The sequence below is a fragment of the Heptranchias perlo genome, chromosome 32 (genome assembly GCF_035084215.1).
Source record: "Heptranchias perlo isolate sHepPer1 chromosome 32, sHepPer1.hap1, whole genome shotgun sequence".
NCBI classification, from domain to species: Eukaryota; Metazoa; Chordata; class Chondrichthyes; order Hexanchiformes; family Hexanchidae; genus Heptranchias; species Heptranchias perlo.
Window position 1 is genome coordinate 34317171 of NC_090356.1, and position 19930 is coordinate 34337100.

General features: G+C 46.2%; 1 protein-coding gene across 1 annotated transcript in view; it reads left to right on the forward strand.

Moving 5' to 3' along the window:
- Nucleotides 1-19930, forward strand: part of LOC137301220 (ephrin type-B receptor 2) — a 1084770-nt gene that overhangs the window by 378768 nt on the left and 686072 nt on the right. The window lies entirely within an intron of this gene.

The window sequence follows — 19930 nt, forward strand, 5'->3', positions numbered from 1 at the left end:
GCACACCATGTCGGAGCTTACAGAAGCCATACATTTTGTGTAAATAAACCCAGAGTGTTGGTTCACGGTTGGCCTTGTCTCAATAGAGTGTTATCAACGTACCTTCTGGAGATAGACTTACACCTGTTAATACACCAGGCCAGATTTCCCTCTCCATTGACTTCGGGCGGGTGTATAACGGGCGGGGTGTATAACGGGCGGGGTGTATAACGGGCGGGTGTATAACGGGCGGAGTGTATAACGGGCGGGGTGTATAATGGGCGGGGTGTATAACGGGCGGGTGTATAACGGGCGGGTGTATAACGGGCGGGTGTATAACGGGCAGGGTGTATAATGGGCGGAGTGTATAACGGGCGGGGTGTATAACGGGCGGGGTGTACAACGGGCGGGTGTATAACGGGCGGAGTGTATAACGGGCGGGGTGTATAACGGGCGGGGTGTATAACGGGCGGGGTGTATAACGGGCGGGGTGTATAACGGGCGGAGTGTATAACGGGCGGAGTGTACAACGGGCGGGTGTATAACGGGCGGAGTGTACAACGGGCGGGTGCACAACGGGCGGAGTGTATAACGGGCGGAGTGTATAACGGGCGGGGTGTATAACGGGCGGGGTGTATAACGGGCGGAGTGTATAACGGGCGGAGTGTACAACGGGCGGGTGTATAACGGGCGGAGTGTACAACGGGCGGGTGCACAACGGGCGGAGTGTATAACGGGCGGAGTGTATAACGGGCGGAGTGTACAACGGGCGGGTGTACAACGGGCGGAGTGTACAACGGGCGGAGTGTACAACGGGCGGGTGTATAACGGGCGGGTGTATAACGGGCGGAGTGTACAACGGGCGGAGTGTACAACGGGCGGGTGTATAACGGGCGGAGTGTACAACGGGCGGAGTTTACAACGGGCGGGTGTATAACGGGCGGAGTGTACAACGGGCGGAGTGTATAACGGGCGGGTGTACAACGGGCGGGTGTATAACGGGCGGAGTGTACAACGGGCGGAGTGTATAACGGGCGGGTGTATAACGGGCGGAGTGTACAACGGGCGGGTGTACAACGGGCGGAGTGTACAACGGGCGGAGTGTATAACGGGCGGGTGTATAACGGGCGGGTGTAGAACGGGCGGAGTGTATAACGGGCGGAGTGTACAACGGGCGGAGTGTATAACGGGCGGGTGTATAACGGGCGGAGTGTACAACGGGCGGGTGTACAACGGGCGGGGTGTACAACGGGCGGGGTGTACAACGGGCGGAGTGTATAACGGGCGGGGTGTATAACGGGCGGGTGTATAATGGGCAGTCGATCTGGATTAATCTGGATAGCTCTTTTTCAGCCAGCATGGACACGATGGGCTGAATGGCCTCCTTCTCTCCCACAACTTTCTATGATTCTATGATCCATTATTGCCTGTTTTGCACTCTTGCTGATGTTGAATTTAACACCAGTAATCTCTAATTGTGTATTTTGAATAAATTTGGAAATCGACACCTTGGATGATGAGAAAATCTGCAGTAAACTTCCCTCAGCTACAACACCTTGTTTAAAAAAATAAACTTTAATTGAACAAACAGTAATTCATTTAGACTAAGATTGCAATTGAGAGGTTACTGTCAGCAAGTGAAATCGTTGAATTTATTAATTTCAAAACCTAATTTGACCATTTTGGCTTCTAAAGAGGAATAAGAGCCAATTCGATTCACTCCACGTGATATCAAGAAACGGCTGAGTGCACTGGACACAGCAAAGGCTATGGGCCCCGACAACATCCTGGCTGTAGTGCTGAAGCCTTGTGCTCCAGAACTAGCCGCGCCTCTAGCCAAGCTGTTCCAGTGCATCGACAACACTGGCATCTACCCGACAATGTGGAAAATTGCCCAGGTATGTCCTGTCCACAAAAAGCAGGACAAATCCAATCCGGCCAATTACCACCCCATCAGTCTACTCTCAATCATCAGCAAAGTGATGGAAGGTGTCGTAGACAGTGCTATCAAGCGGCACTTACTCACCAATAACCTGCTCACCGATGCTCAGTTTGGGTTCCGCCAGGACCACTCGGCTCCAGACCTCATTACAGCCTTGGTCCAAACATGGACAAAAGAGCTGAATTCGAGGTGAGGTGAGAGTGACCGCCCTTGACATCAAGGCAGCATTTGACCGAGAGTTGCACCAAGGAGCCCTAATAAAATTGAAGTCAATGGGAATCAGGGGGAAAACTCTCCAGTGGCTGGAGTCATACCTAGCACAAAGGAAGATGGTAGTGGTTGTTGGAGGCCAGTCATCTCAGCCCCAGGACATTGCTTCAGGAGTTCCTCAGGGCAGTGTCCTAGGCCCAACCATCTTCAGCTGCTTCATCAATGACCTTCTCTCCATCATAAGGTCAGAAATGTGGATGCTCGCTGATGACTGCACAGTGTTCAGTTCCATTCGCAACCCCTCAGATAATGAAGCAGTCCGTGCCCGCTTGCAGCAAGACCTGAACAAAATCCAGGCTTGGGCTGATAAGTGGCAAGTAGCATTCATGCCAGACAAGTGCCAGGCAATGACCATCTCCAACAAGAGAGAGTCAAACCACCTCCCCTTGACATTCAACGGCATTACCATCGCCGAATCCCCCACCATCAACATCCTGAGGATCACCATTGACCAGAAACTTAACTGGACCAGCCACATAAATACTGTGGCTACAAGAGCAGGTCAGAGGCTGTGCATTCTGCGGCAAGTGACTCACCTTCTGACACCCCAAAGCCTTTCTACCATCGACAAGGCACAAGTCAGGAGTGTGATGGAATACTCTCCACTTGCCTGGATGAGTGCAGCTCCAACAACACTCAAGAAGCTCGACACCATCCAGGACAAAGCAGCCCTCTTGATTGGCACCCCATCCACCCCCCTAAACATTCACTCCCTTCACCACCAACGCACTGTGGCTGCAGTGTTTACCATTCACAGGATGCCCTGCAGCAACTCGCCAAGGCTTCTTCGACAGCACCTCCCAAACCCGCCAACTCTACCACCTAGAAGGACAAGGGCAGCAGGTACATGGGAACAACACCACCTGCACGTTCCCCTTCAAGTCACACACCATCCCGACTTGGAAATATATCACCGTTCCTTCATCGTCGCTGGGTCAAAATCCTGGAACTCCCTTCCTAACAGCACTGTGGGAGAACCGTCACCACACGGACTGCAGCGGTTCAAGAAGGTGGCTCACCACCACCTTCCCAAGGTCAATTAGGGATGGGCAATAAATGCCGGCCTCGCCAGCGACGCCCACATCCCATGAACGAATAATTGAAAAAAAGATTGGTGACCAGGGTACTTTGTCTGAGCCGTGTTAGAACCCATGGTTCCTGAGTGATTGTTAGGGGTCCTGTGTTTGGCCTGTTTAAATCCAACTCCCAGAGGATATGAGTTCCCAATACAAATTTGCAATTAAATTCAGCAATCCCATGCTGAGAGGCCATAAAGACAGTGGGTTATAAATTGGGCCGTGTAGCACCCATTTCGTAGCAACTGCATGGCCTCCTAAGGACCTAAAATGGCATCCGGAATGCGCATGCATGCTTCTAGCGTGACGTGTGTGCTGGACGCCATCTTGGTAAAAGCGTTCGCAAGCGCGGATATAACGAATGCTGGCAGCACGTAAAGTAGGCTGCGCGTCTGGCATTGACTTTGTCCCCTACTGCCTCCCACTGCCTCGGGAGCATATGTCTGGAGGGCCTCTTGCCCCCCCTGTGGATATAGGATGCTCCTCCTTCTGTCCACCTCTTGCACCAAGGCCTCGAGTGCATCAGCAGAGAACCTTGGCGCATGGACTCTCGCAGGCCGGCAGATTGAAGAGGTCTGGCGTGCAGATTGGAGGATGTGGGATTTAGTCGTGCGCAACCTTTATTCAATGTTTTAACATAACTCAACAGTTTGTAAACACAGGGACGGGACCTGCATCTGTGTTTTACGTGTGTGATGTCTGATCTCCATTCAGACTCTGTGCGGACTCGCATTTTATATTTTGCAAATAAAAGGTGCAGGCTCCCTTTAAGAGGTGCAGGCTGCCTTTAAGAGGACTCTGGGCCATTTTTGGCCATGAGTTTAACCACACTTGTCCAAATGTGTGCTGGGTGGAGCCGTTCCCGAGGTGCGGCTCAGTTATACTGCTCTTCAGTTGAATGTGGACTTTTCACAGCAACAAATGGGAGATTTATACACACCCTGAATTTGCGGGTATGGATCTGACCTTCTGATTGGATGTGTAATTCTAAACTATCCAATCAATAGCCAAAAGCAAAAACCAATAGACCATTTGTGTGATTTGAGATATTTGCATGTGAAGAGTCTGATTTGCAGTCAGGTTCAAAACATGTCGCCAATAGAACTGATTACAAACAATTGCTGGCAAAATCGTTCAAAGTCTGAAGTAATCGATTTGATTTTTAAACAGACTAATTTTCTCCAAGATCACAGCCATGATAATCGTGGAACTATTGACAGAGAGTTGTCCTGGACGCACACAGTGCCACCCACAACATCTATAAACCCAAAAAACGCAGTGATTCCTTGTGCTGTTGTATGATTGATTGCTCCTTTACACACTGCTGCTGGTGTTACAGGAGCAATTTTGTTTACTCTGAAACAGGACATTCCCACACAGATATTCTGTTTTATTATCATTTTTAGAAAATAGGCACATCTTTATTTTTTGCTTTCTCTCTGTCCCACAATTAAGCACGGGAATCACTCTGGTATAATTAAAAAATGCTTTTATTCAGCCACAATGGTGGTTTCATCGAGGCCAGGTCAACACACTCTGCTACAATAGCAAATGAATGGACCGTTTAGGAAGGAGGCATTGTCTCAAGAAACTAGAAGTCACTGATTATATTGTATTATAAAACCTACATTTTCCTGGCCTGTATCAATTAAACTAAAGTATGAACCAGGTTCCAATTATCTGTTTTGACCAAGCTTTTGTTTCAATTCCAACGACAGCTTTAAATATCAGTATTCTGCCTTCTAGTTGTTTATAGAAAAAATGCAGGAATTCTAATAGATTTTGCAGTTTAATGGAGAGAGTTGGAGTACAGGATCTCCTACCTCGTGTGGAGTGAGCAGACACTACCGTTGGTTTTGGGTGTTGGACCAGGAAAGATCTGATCTGCACACTTCCTTCTTTACCAAATATCTCTGTAATAATATGTAATGTTACTAAAAGAGGTCAGTTTAAACAGCATGTAAATTCAGGAGATATATTCAGAACCCATCTCCCCCACCTTAAGTAATGGTTCAGCCTTTCCAGGGTTTCCCTCTTTTGTTCACCTTTCTTCTGCTGTTCTCTCACGTTCCCACATGTAGACACAAAATGAACACCCACAATGGACAACCTGCCAGTACAAACTTCCACTTGTTGCACTGGTGAGTTGAGCTCACAAGCTGCTCGTGAGGACCTCCTGATATCTGCTCAATGTTGAGCGAGGGCTCAAACCTAAACTGGTGAACTGTCTGAAGGCCAAGAGCCTGTGGAAGTAGCTAATGTAATCTGGCCACTGCTGCCCGGGCACTCCCCCACCTGTGTAGATTGGTTAACTGAGTTTGTGCTTGTTAACCTTTGCTATTGGGGAATATACAGGAGCTGCAATCGTGACATTACATCCGTATATGTGCAGTTGATTTACATTGTGTACCAGGTGCTGTGGAATCTGGCCCAGAATATAAATGGACAGTTTCCTACGGTATGCAACGTCTGAGCTGTTCCTCAATATAACCTCACAATTAGAGCTTCTGAATTTCAAACCTCCAATCTGTATCCATGTGTAAGTTACCCACAGGCAATCTATAGACTTGTAAACACCCACACTCTCCAACTTTCACCTGCTCAGATACACTGATACGGCCTCAACTCTCGGACCATTCTCTGTAGAAACAGGAACAAAGCAGCCATCAGTAACTTAATCCATGTGTTACCCATGTTGATGTAAAAAATACTTCAACATCCTTGTTACTTTGGTGAAATTTAAGATATAAACGCATGTGTGGGATGTCCGTGGCTTTTCACTTGTACTGCGACCATCAAACATGCTTTCCAAATTATCTGGAGTGAAGGGTTTTATTAAGAACTTGTCCCAATTTATAGCACAGTAACAAGCTCAATGCTGTCCCTCTATTAACCACTAAATGCTGATGTGTATACATTCTCTTCCTAATAAAGGTTTAGAACAGACCCTCACTAGGCACATCAATCCTTTATAAACACATTACATAACTACAGATCCTTTACTAAACCTCCGATCTATTCCATCAATTAGCATCTTGCACAACACCTACCGTAGCTGATTATTGGTATAATGATAGTTTTGTAACAGACTGCACATCACAGGCTGTTGTTTTACTGTGGAGACAGAGATTAAAACGATTTTGGTAAAATGAATTAGTTATTCCCTTCAGATCAGGACATTCTAACTGCCGTACTGTAAATGTCCAGGATTCTCGCCAGCTGCAGCTCTAAGATCTGTTTACATGTAAACACTCAGTGCTCTCTCAGTGTAACAGTTTGTGGTGGAGTATATTTTCCCTTGTGCCCTATTAAGTGATTTGTGTGGGTATAAAGGTTTCGGTGATTCCCATGTGTTTGTAGCAGATTCTCTTGGTTTAATCAGCTATAAGTGTGCACAGACTGCCAGAGCAGCAAAGATGCAAACATTCCTGGAGCTGAGGTCACTGTGTGTCTGTAATGGTTCGAATAAATGTATTTCAAATATTTCCAGGTAAGGGCTAAACTTGCTCCTTGAACCTTCTTGACCTCCTGATATTGATCCTGTAACCAGCAACATGCTTATCAATCCTAACAAACCAAAAACAATCCTCAACACACGAGAAAATGTGATAACGCTGTCAGATACACTTGCATTATATAACTGGCCTTATTTTTCTTTAGCTAAAACTATAACTTGAATTGATAGAGCACATGCAATGACCAAACAGTTCAAGGCATTTTACAGTGTAACATTAAGAGTAATGGAATGCTGATCCTGAGAGAGAGAGAGACTGTGGCCTATTACGAATCTCCTACTTCCTTCACCCCACCATTGGCGGCCGTGCCTTCAGCTGCTTAGGCCCTCAGCTCTGGAATTCCCTCCCGAAACCTCTCTGCTCTCTACCTCTCTCCCCTCCTTTAAGACACTCCTTAAAACCTACCTCTTTGACCAAGCTTTTAGTCGCCCCTCCTAATGACTCCTTCTTTGACTCAGCGTCCATTTTTGTCTGATTACACTTCTGTGAAGCGCCTTGGGACGTTTTACTCCGTTAAAGGCGCTATATAAATGCAAGTTGTTGTAACGAGAGCATGAATCAGTGTTTCATGTGGGGCAGAGGGCCCAATGTTGTGAAGGAGTAAGAAGGTGTTCTTGATGATGGAGAGGATATGGGTTCAAGCTGAGTCCAGGATCCAACTGGATGTTCAGGTTTCACATGGTCTTGATCAGGTTGTGTGAGTGACCATGGAGAAGGTGGAGTCAGTGGTAGGGGGCAGAGTTTCTGGCAGGCACCAAAAATGATGGCTTTGGTCTTTCCAGCGTTCAGATGAAGGAAGTTGTGACAATGTTGAACAAGACAGTCCAGAGGTGGTCGAGGGAAGTAGTGGAGAGGTAGAGTTGGGTATTGTCAGCGTACATGTTGAGGCTCACCATATACCACAAGATGAGGGATGATGTTCCTCAGTGACAGTGGGTAGATGTGAGGTTTATTTTGTGTACATGTTTCAGTGGACAGTACCCAGAGGGTCACTCTCATGAGTTTTTCAGGTAAGTGGTCGTCATTAACATTTTGTAAAACAGTTCTTTTTGATGAAGCTGCTTTATACACCACAGCAATACACAGCACATATACAGTAATACACAGCACATATACAGTAATACACAGCACATATACAGCAATACACAGCACATATACAGCAATACACAGCACATACACAGCAATACACAGCACATACACAGCAATACACAGCACATATACAGTAATACACAGCACATATACAGCAATACACAGCACATATACAGTAATACACAGCACATATACAGCAATACACAGCACATACACAGCAATACACAGCACATATACAGTAATACACAGCACATATACAGTAATACACAGCACATATACAGCAATACACAGCACATACACAGCAATACACAGCACATATACAGCAATACACAGCATATATACAGCAATGCACAGCACATACACAGCAATACACAGCACATATACAGTAATACACAGCACATATACAGCAATACACAGCACATATACAGTAATACACAGCACATATACAGCAATACACAGTACATACACAGCAATACACAGCACATATACAGTAATACACAGCACATATACAGCAATACACAGCACATATACAGTAATACACAGCACATATACAGCAATACACAGCACATACACAGCAATACACAGCACATACACAGCAATACACAGCACATATACAGTAATACACAGCACATATACAGCAATACACAGCACATATACAGTAATACACAGCACATATACAGCAATACACAGCACATACACAGCAATACACAGCACATATACAGCAATACACAGCACATACACAGCAATACACAGCACATATACAGCAATACACAGCATATATACAGCAATGCACAGCACATACACAGCAATACACAGCACATACACAGCAATACACAGCACATACACAGCAATACACAGCACATATACAGCAATACACAGCATATATACAGCAATGCACAGCACATACACAGCAATACACAGCACATACACAGCAATAGAATCATAGAAAGTTATGGCACAGAAGGAGGTTGTTCGGCCCATCGTGTCCGTGCCGGCCGATAAACAGCTATCCAGCCTAATCCCACTTTCCAGCACTTGGTCCGTAGCCTGTAGGTTACGGCACTTCAAGTGCACATCCAAGTACTTTTTTATTGAATTGAGGGTTTCTGCCTCTACCGCCCTCTCAGGCGGTGAGTTCCAGACTCCCACCACCCTCTAGGTGAAAAAAATTATCCTCAGCTCCCCTCTAATCCTTCTACCAATTACTTTAAATCTATGCTCCCTGGTCGCTGACTCCTCTGCTAAGGGAAATAGGTCCTTCCTATCCACTCTATCTAGTCCCCTCATAATTTTATATACCTCAATTAAATATCCCCTCAGCCTCCTTTGTTCCAAAGAAAACAACCCCAGCCTATCCAATCTTTTCTCATAGTGAAAATTCTCCAGTCCTGGCAAAATCCTCGTAAATCTCCTCTGTACTCTCTCGAGTGCAATCACATCCTTCCTGTAATTTGGTGATCAGAACTGTGTGCAGTACTCAGGGATCTGTGGACATGCACTCCAAGGTCCCTCACTTCCTCTATACCTCTCAGTATCCTTCCATTTATTGTGTATTCCCTTGCCTTGTTTGCCCTCCCCAAATGCATTACCTCACACTTCTCTGGATTGAATTGCATTTGCCACTTTCCTGCCCACCTGACCAGTCCATTGATATCTTCCTGCAGTCTATAGATTTCCTCCTCACTATCAACCACATGGCCACTTTTGGTATCATCTGCAAACTTCTTGATCAAGCCCCCCACATTCAAGTCCAAATCATTAATATGTACCACAAAAAGCAAGGGACCGAGTACTGAGCCTTGCGGGACCCCACTGGAAACAGCCTTCCAGTCGCAAAAACACCCGTCAACCATTACCCTTTGCTTCCTGCCACTGAGACAATTTTGGATCCAACTAGCCACTTTCCCTTGGATCTCATGGGCTTTTACTTTTTTGACCAGTTTGCCATGTGGAACCTTTTCAAAAGCCTTGCTAAAATCCATGTAGACCACATCACCCAACCTATACAGTGGGGGGAGAGAAAGGTCAAGAGAGCGGTAGTGATAGGGGATTCTATAGTTAGGGGAACAGACAGGCGTTTCTGCGGCCGCAGACATGATTCCAGGATGGTGTGTTGCCTCCCTGGTGCCAGGGTCAAAGATGTCACTGAGTAGCTGCAGAACATTCTGGAGGGAGAGGGTGAACAGCCAGAGGTCATGGTCCATATCGGTACCAAAGACATAGGTAGAAAGAGGGATAAGGTCCTGCAGGCAGATTTTAAAAAGTTAGAAAAGAGATTAAGAAACAGGACCTCAAAGGTAGTAATCTCCCGGTACCATGTGCTAGTGAATATAGAAATAGGAGGATAGAGCAGATGAATGCGTGGCTGGAGAGATGGTGCAGGAGGGAGGGCTTTAGATTCCTGGGGCATTGGGACCGGTTCTGGGGGAGGTGGGACCTGTACAAGCCGGACGGGTTGCACCTCAATGGGGCCGGGACCAATATCCTCGCGGGGAGGTTTGCGAGTGCTGTTGCAGAGGGTTTAATCTAGCTTGGCAGGGGGATGGGAACCTGAGCGTAGATTCAGAAGGGAGAGAAGCAGAGCTGGAAATGGAAGGCAGAAAATTAGTAAGCGAGTTTGGAAGGCAGAAGAAACAAAGGTTAGAAACTAGAAAACAAAGGAGTTTGGCAGTGCTTAATGGTGTATACCTGAATGCAAGGAGTACAGTGAATAAGGCAGATGAGCTGAGGGCACAGATAGACACGTGGTAGTGCGATATCTTAGCTATTACAGAAACATGGCTTAAAAGGGGCAGGAATGGCAGCTCAACATTCCTGGTTATAGGGTTTCCGATGAGATAGAGAGGGGGATAAAAAAGGAGTGGGGATGGCAATATTGGTTAAAGAAACAATTACAGCTGTGAGGAGGGATGATATGTTAGAAGGATCATCAAATGAGGCCACATGGGTTGAGCTAAAGAACAAAAAAGGAGCAGTCACACTACTGGGAGTGTACGATAGACCCCCAAACAGTCAGAGGGAGATAGAAAAACAAATATGCAGGCAAATTTATGAGAAATGCAAAAACAGTAGGGCAGTAATAGTAGGGGATTTCAACTACCCTAATATTAGCTGGGATACAATCAGTGCAAAAGGTTTTGAGAGTGCAGAATTCTTAAATTACATGCAGGAGAACTTTTTTAGCTGGTGCTTAGCAAGTCAACAAGTGGAGGTCAGCTCTGGATTTCGTTTTATGGAATCCAGGGGGCTCTAGATTTGGCAGTCCCACCCTTTTTCTTTCCCACCCACAAAGAAAAAGGGTGGGACTGCCAAATCTAGAGCCCCCTGGATGACAAAGGAGCACACAGGGTAAGATGAGGTTTAAAAAAAAGGAAGCTTATGTCAGATACCAAGAGCTCAATACTGCAGAAAGCCTAGAGGTGTATAGAAAGTGCAGGGGTGAAATTAAAAAGGAAATTAGGAAAGCAAAGAGAGGGCATGAAAAAATACTGGCAAGTAAAATTAAGGGAAACCCAAAAATGTTTTATAAATACATAAAGAGCAAGAGGATAACTAAGGAAAGAGTAGGGCCTATTAGAGACCAAAAAGGTAACCTATGTGTGGAGGTGGAAGATGTTGGTTTGGTTTTTAATGAATACTTTGCGTCTGTCTTCACAAAAAAGAGGGATGATGCAGAGATTGTAGTTAAGGAGGAGGAGTGTGAAATATTGGATGGGATAAACATAGTGAGAGAGGAAGTGTTAAGGGGTTTAGCATCTTTGAAAGTAGATAAATCGCCAGGCCCGGATGAAATGTATCCCAGGCTGTTAAGAGAAACAAGGGAGGAAATAGCGGAGGCTCTGACCATCATTTTCCAATCCTCACTGGCTACAGGTGGAGGATTGGAGGACTGCTAACGTTGTTTAAAAGGGAGAAAAGGATAGACTGAGTAATTACAGGCCAATCAGTCTAACCTCGGCGATGGGCAAATTATTGGATTCAATTGTGACGGACAACATAAATCGTCACTTACAAAAAACACGGCTTAATCAAGGACATTCAGCATGGATTTGTTAAGGGAAGGTCGTGTCTGACTAACTTGATTGAATTTTTTGAGGAGGTAACAAGGAGGGTCGATGAGGGTAGTGTATTTGATGTAGTCTACATGGATTTTAGCAAGGCTTTTGATAAGGTCCCACATGGCAGACTGGTCAAAAAAGTAAAGGCCCATGGGATCCAAGGGAAAGTGGCTAGTTGGATCCAAAATTGTCTCAGTGGCAGGAAGCAAAGGGTAATGGTTGACGGGTGATTTTGTGACTGCAAGGCTGTTTCCAGTGGGGTCCCTTGTTTTTTGTGATATATATTAATGATTTGGACTTAAATGTAGAGGGCATGATTAAAAAGTTTGCAAATGATACAAAAATTAACCGTGTGGTTGATAGTGAGGAGGAAAGCTGTAGACTGCAGGAAGATATCATTGGACTGGTCAGGTGGGCAGAAAAGTGGCAAATGGAATTCAATCCGGAGAAGTGTGAGGTAATGCATTTGGGGAGGGCAAACAAGGCAAGGGAGTACACAATAAATGGGAGGATACTGAGAGGTGTAGAGGAAGTGAGGGACCTTGGAGTGCATGTCCACAGATCCCTGAAGGTAGCAGGACAGGTAGATAAGGTGGTTGAAAAGACATACGGGATACTTTCCTTTATTAGCTGAGGCATAGAATATAAGAGCAGGGAGGTTAGGATCATAGGAACAGGAGTAGGCCATTCAGTCCCTCGTGCCTGCTCCGCCATTTGATAAGATCATGGCTGATCTGTGATCTAACTCCATATACCTGCCTTTGGCCCATATCCCTTAATACCTTTGGTTGCCAAAAAGCTATCTATCTCAGATTTAAATTTAGCAATTGAGCTAGTATCAATTGCCGTTTGCGGAAGAGAGTTCCAAACTTCTACAACCCTTTGTGTGTAGAAATGTTTTCTAATCTCGCTCCTGAAAGGTCTGGCTCTAATTTTTAGACTGTGCCCCCTACTCCTAAAATCCTCAACCAGCGGAAATAGTTTCTCTCTATCCACCCTATCTGTTCCCCTTAATATCTTATAAACTTCGATCAGATCACCCCTTAACCTTCGAAACTCTCGAGAATACAATCCCAATTTGTGTAATCTCTCCTCATAACTTAACCCTTGAATCTGGGTATCATTCTAGTAAACCTACGCTGCACTCCCTCCAAGGCCAATATGTCCTTCCGAAGGTGCGGTGCCCAGAACTGCTCACAGTACTCCAGGTGCGGTCTAACCAGGGTTTTGTATAGCCGCAGCATAACTTCTGCCCCCTTGTACTCTGGTCCTCTAGATATAAAGGCCAGCATTCCATTTGCCTTCTTGATTATTTTCTGCACCTGTTCATGACACTTCAATGATCTATGTACCTGAACCCCTAAGTCCCTTTGGACATCCACTGTTTTTTAACTTTTTACCATTTAGAAAGTATGCTGGAACTGTATAAAACATTGGTTAGGCCACAGCTTGAGTACTGTGTGCAGTTCTGGTCACCACATTACAGGAAAGATGTGATTGCACTAGAGAGGGTACAGAGCAGATTTATGACGATGTTGCCAGGACTGGAGAATTTTAGCTATGAGGAAAGATTGGATAGGCTGGGGTTGTTCTCTTTGGAACCTAGGAGGCTGAGGGGAGATTTAATTGAGGTGTACAAAATTATCACGGGACTAGATAGAGTGGATAGGGAGGACCTATTTCCCTTAGCAGAGGGGTCAATAACCAGGGAGCATAGATTTAAAGTGATTGGTAGAAGGATTAGAGGGGAGGTGAGGATTTTTTTTTTTCACCCAGAGGGTGGTTGGGGTCTGGAACTCATTTTCTGAAAGGGTGGTAGAGGCAGAAACCCTCAACTCATTTAAAAAGTACTTGGACATGCACTTGAAGTGCCGTAACCTACCGGGCCAAGGACTGGAAAGTGGGATTAAGCTGGACAGCTCTTTCTTGGCCGGCATTGACACGATGGGCCGAATGGCCTCCTTCTTTGCCATAACTTTCTATGATCCTATGATTTTATGATCAAACGTGTTACCCTCATCGATCCTCTTTGTTACCTCCTCAAAAAATTCAATCATGTTCGTCAGACATGACCTTCCCTTAACAAGTCCATGCTGACTGTCCTTGATTAACCCGTGCCTTTCTAAATGACGGTTTATTTTATCCCTCAGAATTGATTCCAATAATTTTCCCACCACCAAGGTTAGACTGACTGGCCTATAATTACAGCACATACGCAGCACATATATAGCATTATACAACAATACACAGCATGTACACAACAATACACAGCACATACATATTGTATACACAGCACATACATAGCATTATACAGCAATGCACAGCAATACACAACACCTGCACAGCACATACACAGCACACTTCAAAAGTATTTCATTGGCTGTGATGCACTTTAGGGCATCCTGAGTTTGTGAAAGGTGCTATATAAATGCAAGTTCTTTCTTCTTTTCTTTCGTACACAGCACGTACCAGGTGTGTACATGGAGAAGCTCTGTCCCAGGCCAAAGCTGTTTCACTGTTTCATGCGGACATCCATCGCAGCTCAGTAAACTGTTTTTCCTGATAAGCTGTGCCCTGGTGTCTCTAATAAATATCTGATCAATATTGTATTATAAGAATGCATCTTTTTAACATACTTTACTACTGCTCGAGAAGATGACTCCATCACACCAGGAATTATCAGTTAAAACTTGTTTCATGTTTTTTTAGAAAAGGGAAACTTGCCTCTAGTGATGAAGTCAGCACACTATTCACTTGAATCTTGTCCCCATTTTCACTAATGTTTTCTTTGCTGTGTCTCAATCTTGTGAAAAGCTTACTCACAAAATTTCACACAGAGACAGATAGAGCATCTGTCACAGCTGAGCCTGTTCCAGTTTCTCTGAGAGCCGTCCCATGAGCAGGGTCTGGATAAATATCATTCCCAAATTACACACTTGGCATACTCAGTGACTAGCTGCTGCTCCATTCTCTATTTCTCCCTCTGCACCATTTGTCTTTCCTCTGTACCTTTTATCTTTACCTCATGGCTACAAGCTCCACTCCAGGACCAGAGCGCAATCAGCTAGTCTGACACTTCAGTGCAGTACTGAGGGAGTGCTGCACTGTCAGAGGTGCCGTCTTTCGGATGAGACGTTAAACCGAGGCCCCGTCTGCCCTCTCAGGTGACCCCATGGTACTATTTCGAAGAAGAGCAGGGGAGTTCTCCTCAGTGTTCTGGCCAATATTTATCCCTTAACCAACATCATTAAAACATTATCTGGTCATTATCTCATTGCTGTTTGTGGGAGCTTGCTGTGAGCAAATTGGCTGCTGCGTTTTTCCGACATTACAACAGTGACTACAGTTCAAAATAATTAATTGTCTGTGACGTGTGTTGGGGATGTGAAAGACACATAAAAATGCAAGTTCTTCTGACATGTAGGTGTGAGAAGTTGAGAATAAGATATTGGGGGAAGGCCTCCTGATTCAAACATCATTGAAACAGAGTTAGAGTAACTGAGCTGACACTGCAGTGTCTCAGTCAGGGGATTAGGTGAGTGAGAAGCGGTGTTTGGTGAGCAAGGTACTGGGTCTAATAAGGATGTCAAGATGTGACAAAGAATGAAGCGATTTTATCTACATTGTATTATTACATTCCTTTACATTAGTCACGCAGGGTTCAAAATGATTCCGAGCAGCTGATTTCTCAGGGAACATACATCACAGTCTGGCGGAATAGTCACTCCCGCAGACCCGGCAATGATGGGCAGTTCAGGAAATCCTTGGCAGCTTTGGTTTGCTGTTGTCATACTTGAATCGTACTTGGTCAAGGGACTTGTCTGATAGGTGGTTCAGAGTATCTGGCACAGATCAATGTGTCGTGTATTCCTATCTAATTCAAACATCCTATATGATTGATATTCTTTTTTCGGATAGTGGACTTGATTGACCAGTGTCTGGTGTGAAGATGTGGATTGGGTCTGTAACAGGGCAGGGCCAATAATCCTTTGTTACCAGGTGGTTGGGTGCTTCTGATTGCGGCCTTATATTTGGTTATCCACAGTCAGTCTGAGGCTGTCAGAGGTACAGGAATAGTCAGGAGTAACCAATAATCACCATGAAGAAGTGAGGCACACAATTTCAAGAATAATTTTTAGGGTTTCATAGTTTCATATTGGATACAGCGCAGGAGGAGGCCATTCGGCCCATCGTGCCTGTGCTGGTTCTTTGAAAGAGCTGTTCAATTAGTCCCACTCCCCTGCTCTTTCCCCATAGACTTATAATTTTTTTCTCTTCAACTATTTATCCAATTCCATTTTGAAAGTTATTATTGAATCTGCTTCCACCGCCCTTTCAGGCAGCGCATTCCAGATCATCACAACTCGCTGCATTAAAAAATGTTTCCTCATGTTGCCTCTGGCTCTTTTGCCGATCACCTTAAATCTGTGTCCTCTGGTTACTGACCCTTCTGCCACTGGAAACAGTTTCTCCTTATTTACTCTATCAAAACCGTTCATGATTTTGAACACCTCGATCAAATCTCCCCTTAACCTTCTCTGTTCAAAGGAGAATAACCCCAGCTTCTCCAGTCTATCCACATAACTGAAGTCCCTCATCCCTGGCACCATTCTAGTGAATCTCCTCTGCACCCTCTCTAAGGCCTTGACATTTTTCCTAAAATGTGGTGCCCAGAATTGAACACAATGCTCCAGCTGAGGCCTACCCAGTGTTTTATAAAGGTTTAGCATAACTTCCTTGCTTTTGTACTCTATGGGCTCGATTTTACCGTCGGGTTTCCTGTGGGTTTCCAGCGGGGGGGCCCCGAAAATCCCGATATCCAGTCACGTGACCGGATCGCGCCACGATCCCGACCACTTCCGGGTTCCCCGATGACGTGCGGGGGTGTGTGTGATTTTGGAGAAAGATGGGACTGTTTCACACACTGGGGGAAACACTCCCAGTTGAACTGGACGTGTTGCAGCCGTCAGCCTGTGGCAGCTGCAAAGGTCCATTTGACAGGTGGGGTGGGGGAGACCCTCACTCATTGCAGGAGGCCACTCTGTCACTTGGGACAAAGTTTGGCCTCCACCACCCTCCTCCTGACAGTCAAAGTCACCAACTTACACACTTACCCCGGGGTCCGGAGACATGTAACTACCTTGCGGACCCCCTCAGATGTACATCTTGCAGATGGGGGCCACCGTAGCTGCAGTCATGACCCCCTCAGAGGGCGAACAGCATCACCAGCCTCGCCAGCCTCGCCATCCACGCCGTCCACCTCTGACACGTGGAGCTCCACAACAGAGTGCTGTGACACATCCACCTGCACAGCAGGAGGGAGGGCTACCGCAGAGAGAGATGCATCGCAGAGGGCACTACCCTCGCCGCAGGGTCCACAGACGGAGGCTCAGCTCCCCGGACCTCTCCGAGCAGCAGTGCACACGGAGGCTCAGCGTCACTCGACATGTGGTCGTGGAGATCTGCAGCCTCTTTCATGCCGAGCTGCTCCTGGCTGGCCCCAGCACCATCTGCTTACCTGTCGCTGCCAAAGTCACCACTGCCCTCCACAACTTCTCCTCCGCATCCTTCCAGGGTGCAGCCGGGTACACCGCCGATGTCTCTCAGTCGTCTGCGCGGAAGAGCCCTGCAAATACACCTGCACCTACTCTGCAGTAACACAATGGGTGGCATCAGTGGTGGGTGCTCATAGTGATACCCAGGAGCGGGCATTATTGGACAAAACAGACAGGATTCGCGGAGACATGGCAGTAGTGGTGGCAATATAATGTGTGATGTTTGTTGCTCTGAAATTCAATATAGGTAACACCCATGGCAAACCCTCAGACACCCTTGTGCATCCCCTTCATGCTCATGACACGTTTGCCTTACGCTGCCTACTGCATATATGTGATGCATGTCCTGTGGCTGCAGCACAGGTAGTGGCAGGTTGAGTGAGGCTGACCGTGAGGGAGATGCACGAGAGGGTGAGTATGAGATAGAGCCGTGAGATTATATGAGGATTGGGTTGAGTGGTAGTGGCGGGATGAGTACTGGCGAGGTGAGTAGGTGCAGGTAAGATGAGGATGGGGTTTGAGTGGGTATGAGGGGTGATGTGACAGAACAGTGTTGGCGGTGCCGAAGGAGATGTGGGGTGGGGGCAGTGATGTGGCAGACGGAGTGTAGGGGAAAGACTACGTGTACTCACTGTGGCTGACCTACTGAGGTCATTGGAGCGCCTCCTGCACTGTATGCAGGTGGGCGATATGTTGGTGGCGCAGGTGACCCCCTCTGCCACCTCGAGCCAGGCCTTCTTGGCGGCAGAGGCAGGCCACTTCCTCCCGCCCGCCGGGTGGAAGATCTCTGTCCCCCCCCCCCTCCTCCTCACCCCATCTGATGATATCTGGGGTGAGGCATCATTAAACTGGGAGCAGCCTTACCCCTGGGCTGCTCCATGCTGTAATTTGTTCCATTGGTTGCAGCATCTGTCAGTGGAGGACTGCCCCTTTAACTAGAGCGCCTCCAGCTGACAGATTGTACTGCGCATGCGCAGCCCGCCCGACGCGCAGACCAGCAGCACGGACCCCGGAGGAGCAGGTAAGTGGCTCCAATTCGTGGATTGCCTGCTACGATCGCGCGGGCAACCCACTAATTTCACCGGGCGCGGAGGCCACGCACCCGAAACCCAACCCGCCGGAAACCCGCAGGCCTGGTAAAATCAGGCCCTATGTCTCTATTAATAAAGCCCAGGATCCCAAATGCTTTTTCAACAGCCTTCTCAACTTGTCCTGCCACCTTCAAGGATTTGTGTACATACACTGCCTGGTCTCTCTGTTCCTGCACTGCCTTTAAAATTGTACCATTTATATTGCCTCTCCTCATTCTTCCCACCAATATTGATCACTTCACACTTCTCTGTGTTGAATTTAATCTGCCATGCGTCTGCCCATTTCACCAGTCTGTCTCTGTCCCCCTGAAGTCTGTTACTATCCTTCACATTGTTTACTACATTTCTGAGTTTCATGTCATCTGCAAACTTTGAAATTATACCCTCTAAACCCAAGTCCAGGTCATTAATATATATCAAAAAAAGCAGTGGTCCTAATACTGACCCCTGGGGAACACCACTGTAAACTTCCCTCCAGTCTGAAAAATAACCCTTCACCACTACTCTCTGCTTTCTGTCCCTTATCCAATTTTGTATCCATGCTACCACTGTCCATTTAATCCCATGGGTGTAATTTTGCTAACAAGTCTATTATGTGGCACTTTATCAAATGCCTTTATCAAAGTAATAAGCACAACATTCAACAAAATAAAAAGGGAACCAGAAACCAGTGACTGAAACTATGCGACAGATTTTCTTCAGCCAGCAGTGTTTGTGCAGTGTGAATCATCCACACATATAGAATCTTCCCTCAGGAGATTAAATCATTGCGATAGATTGCATATGGTCAGAGCAGTATTTATGGGCTGTGATTGTCGTTACTCATTCCATGTTTTCGTATAGTGACATCTGTTATGCTTTTGGGTTTTTATGCTGGACATTCCCTTGGGCTCTGCATCATTGGTCACACTCATAAGCAGACCTCATGTTCCCTACAAACCGGAGCGTTCCAATATGGGCCCATTATTGAGGTAAATGTAGAGAGACCCAGAGTCGATCAGAGATTGCTTGAGTGTGAAGGCTTACTGGAGAACTTCACTGCAATCATGTGACCTCATCTTCAGTAGTTAGAAGAATATACACACTGTCAGAGTGAGACTCAGATTATAAACCAGCAGACCAAAAACAGTATTCATTGCCATTTATTTACAGCAATTACAAACTTTACTAATCTCAAAATGCTTCTCCTGCACCAACCCTAAACATATAAATAGTAAAAGGGTAGTCAAAGAAAGGATGGGACCGATTAGGGATAAAAAAAAGGAGATCTACTTGAGGGTGTGGCTGAGGTACTAAATGAATACTTCACATTGGTCTTCACTAGAGGAGAAGATGCTGCCATTGTAGCAGTAAAG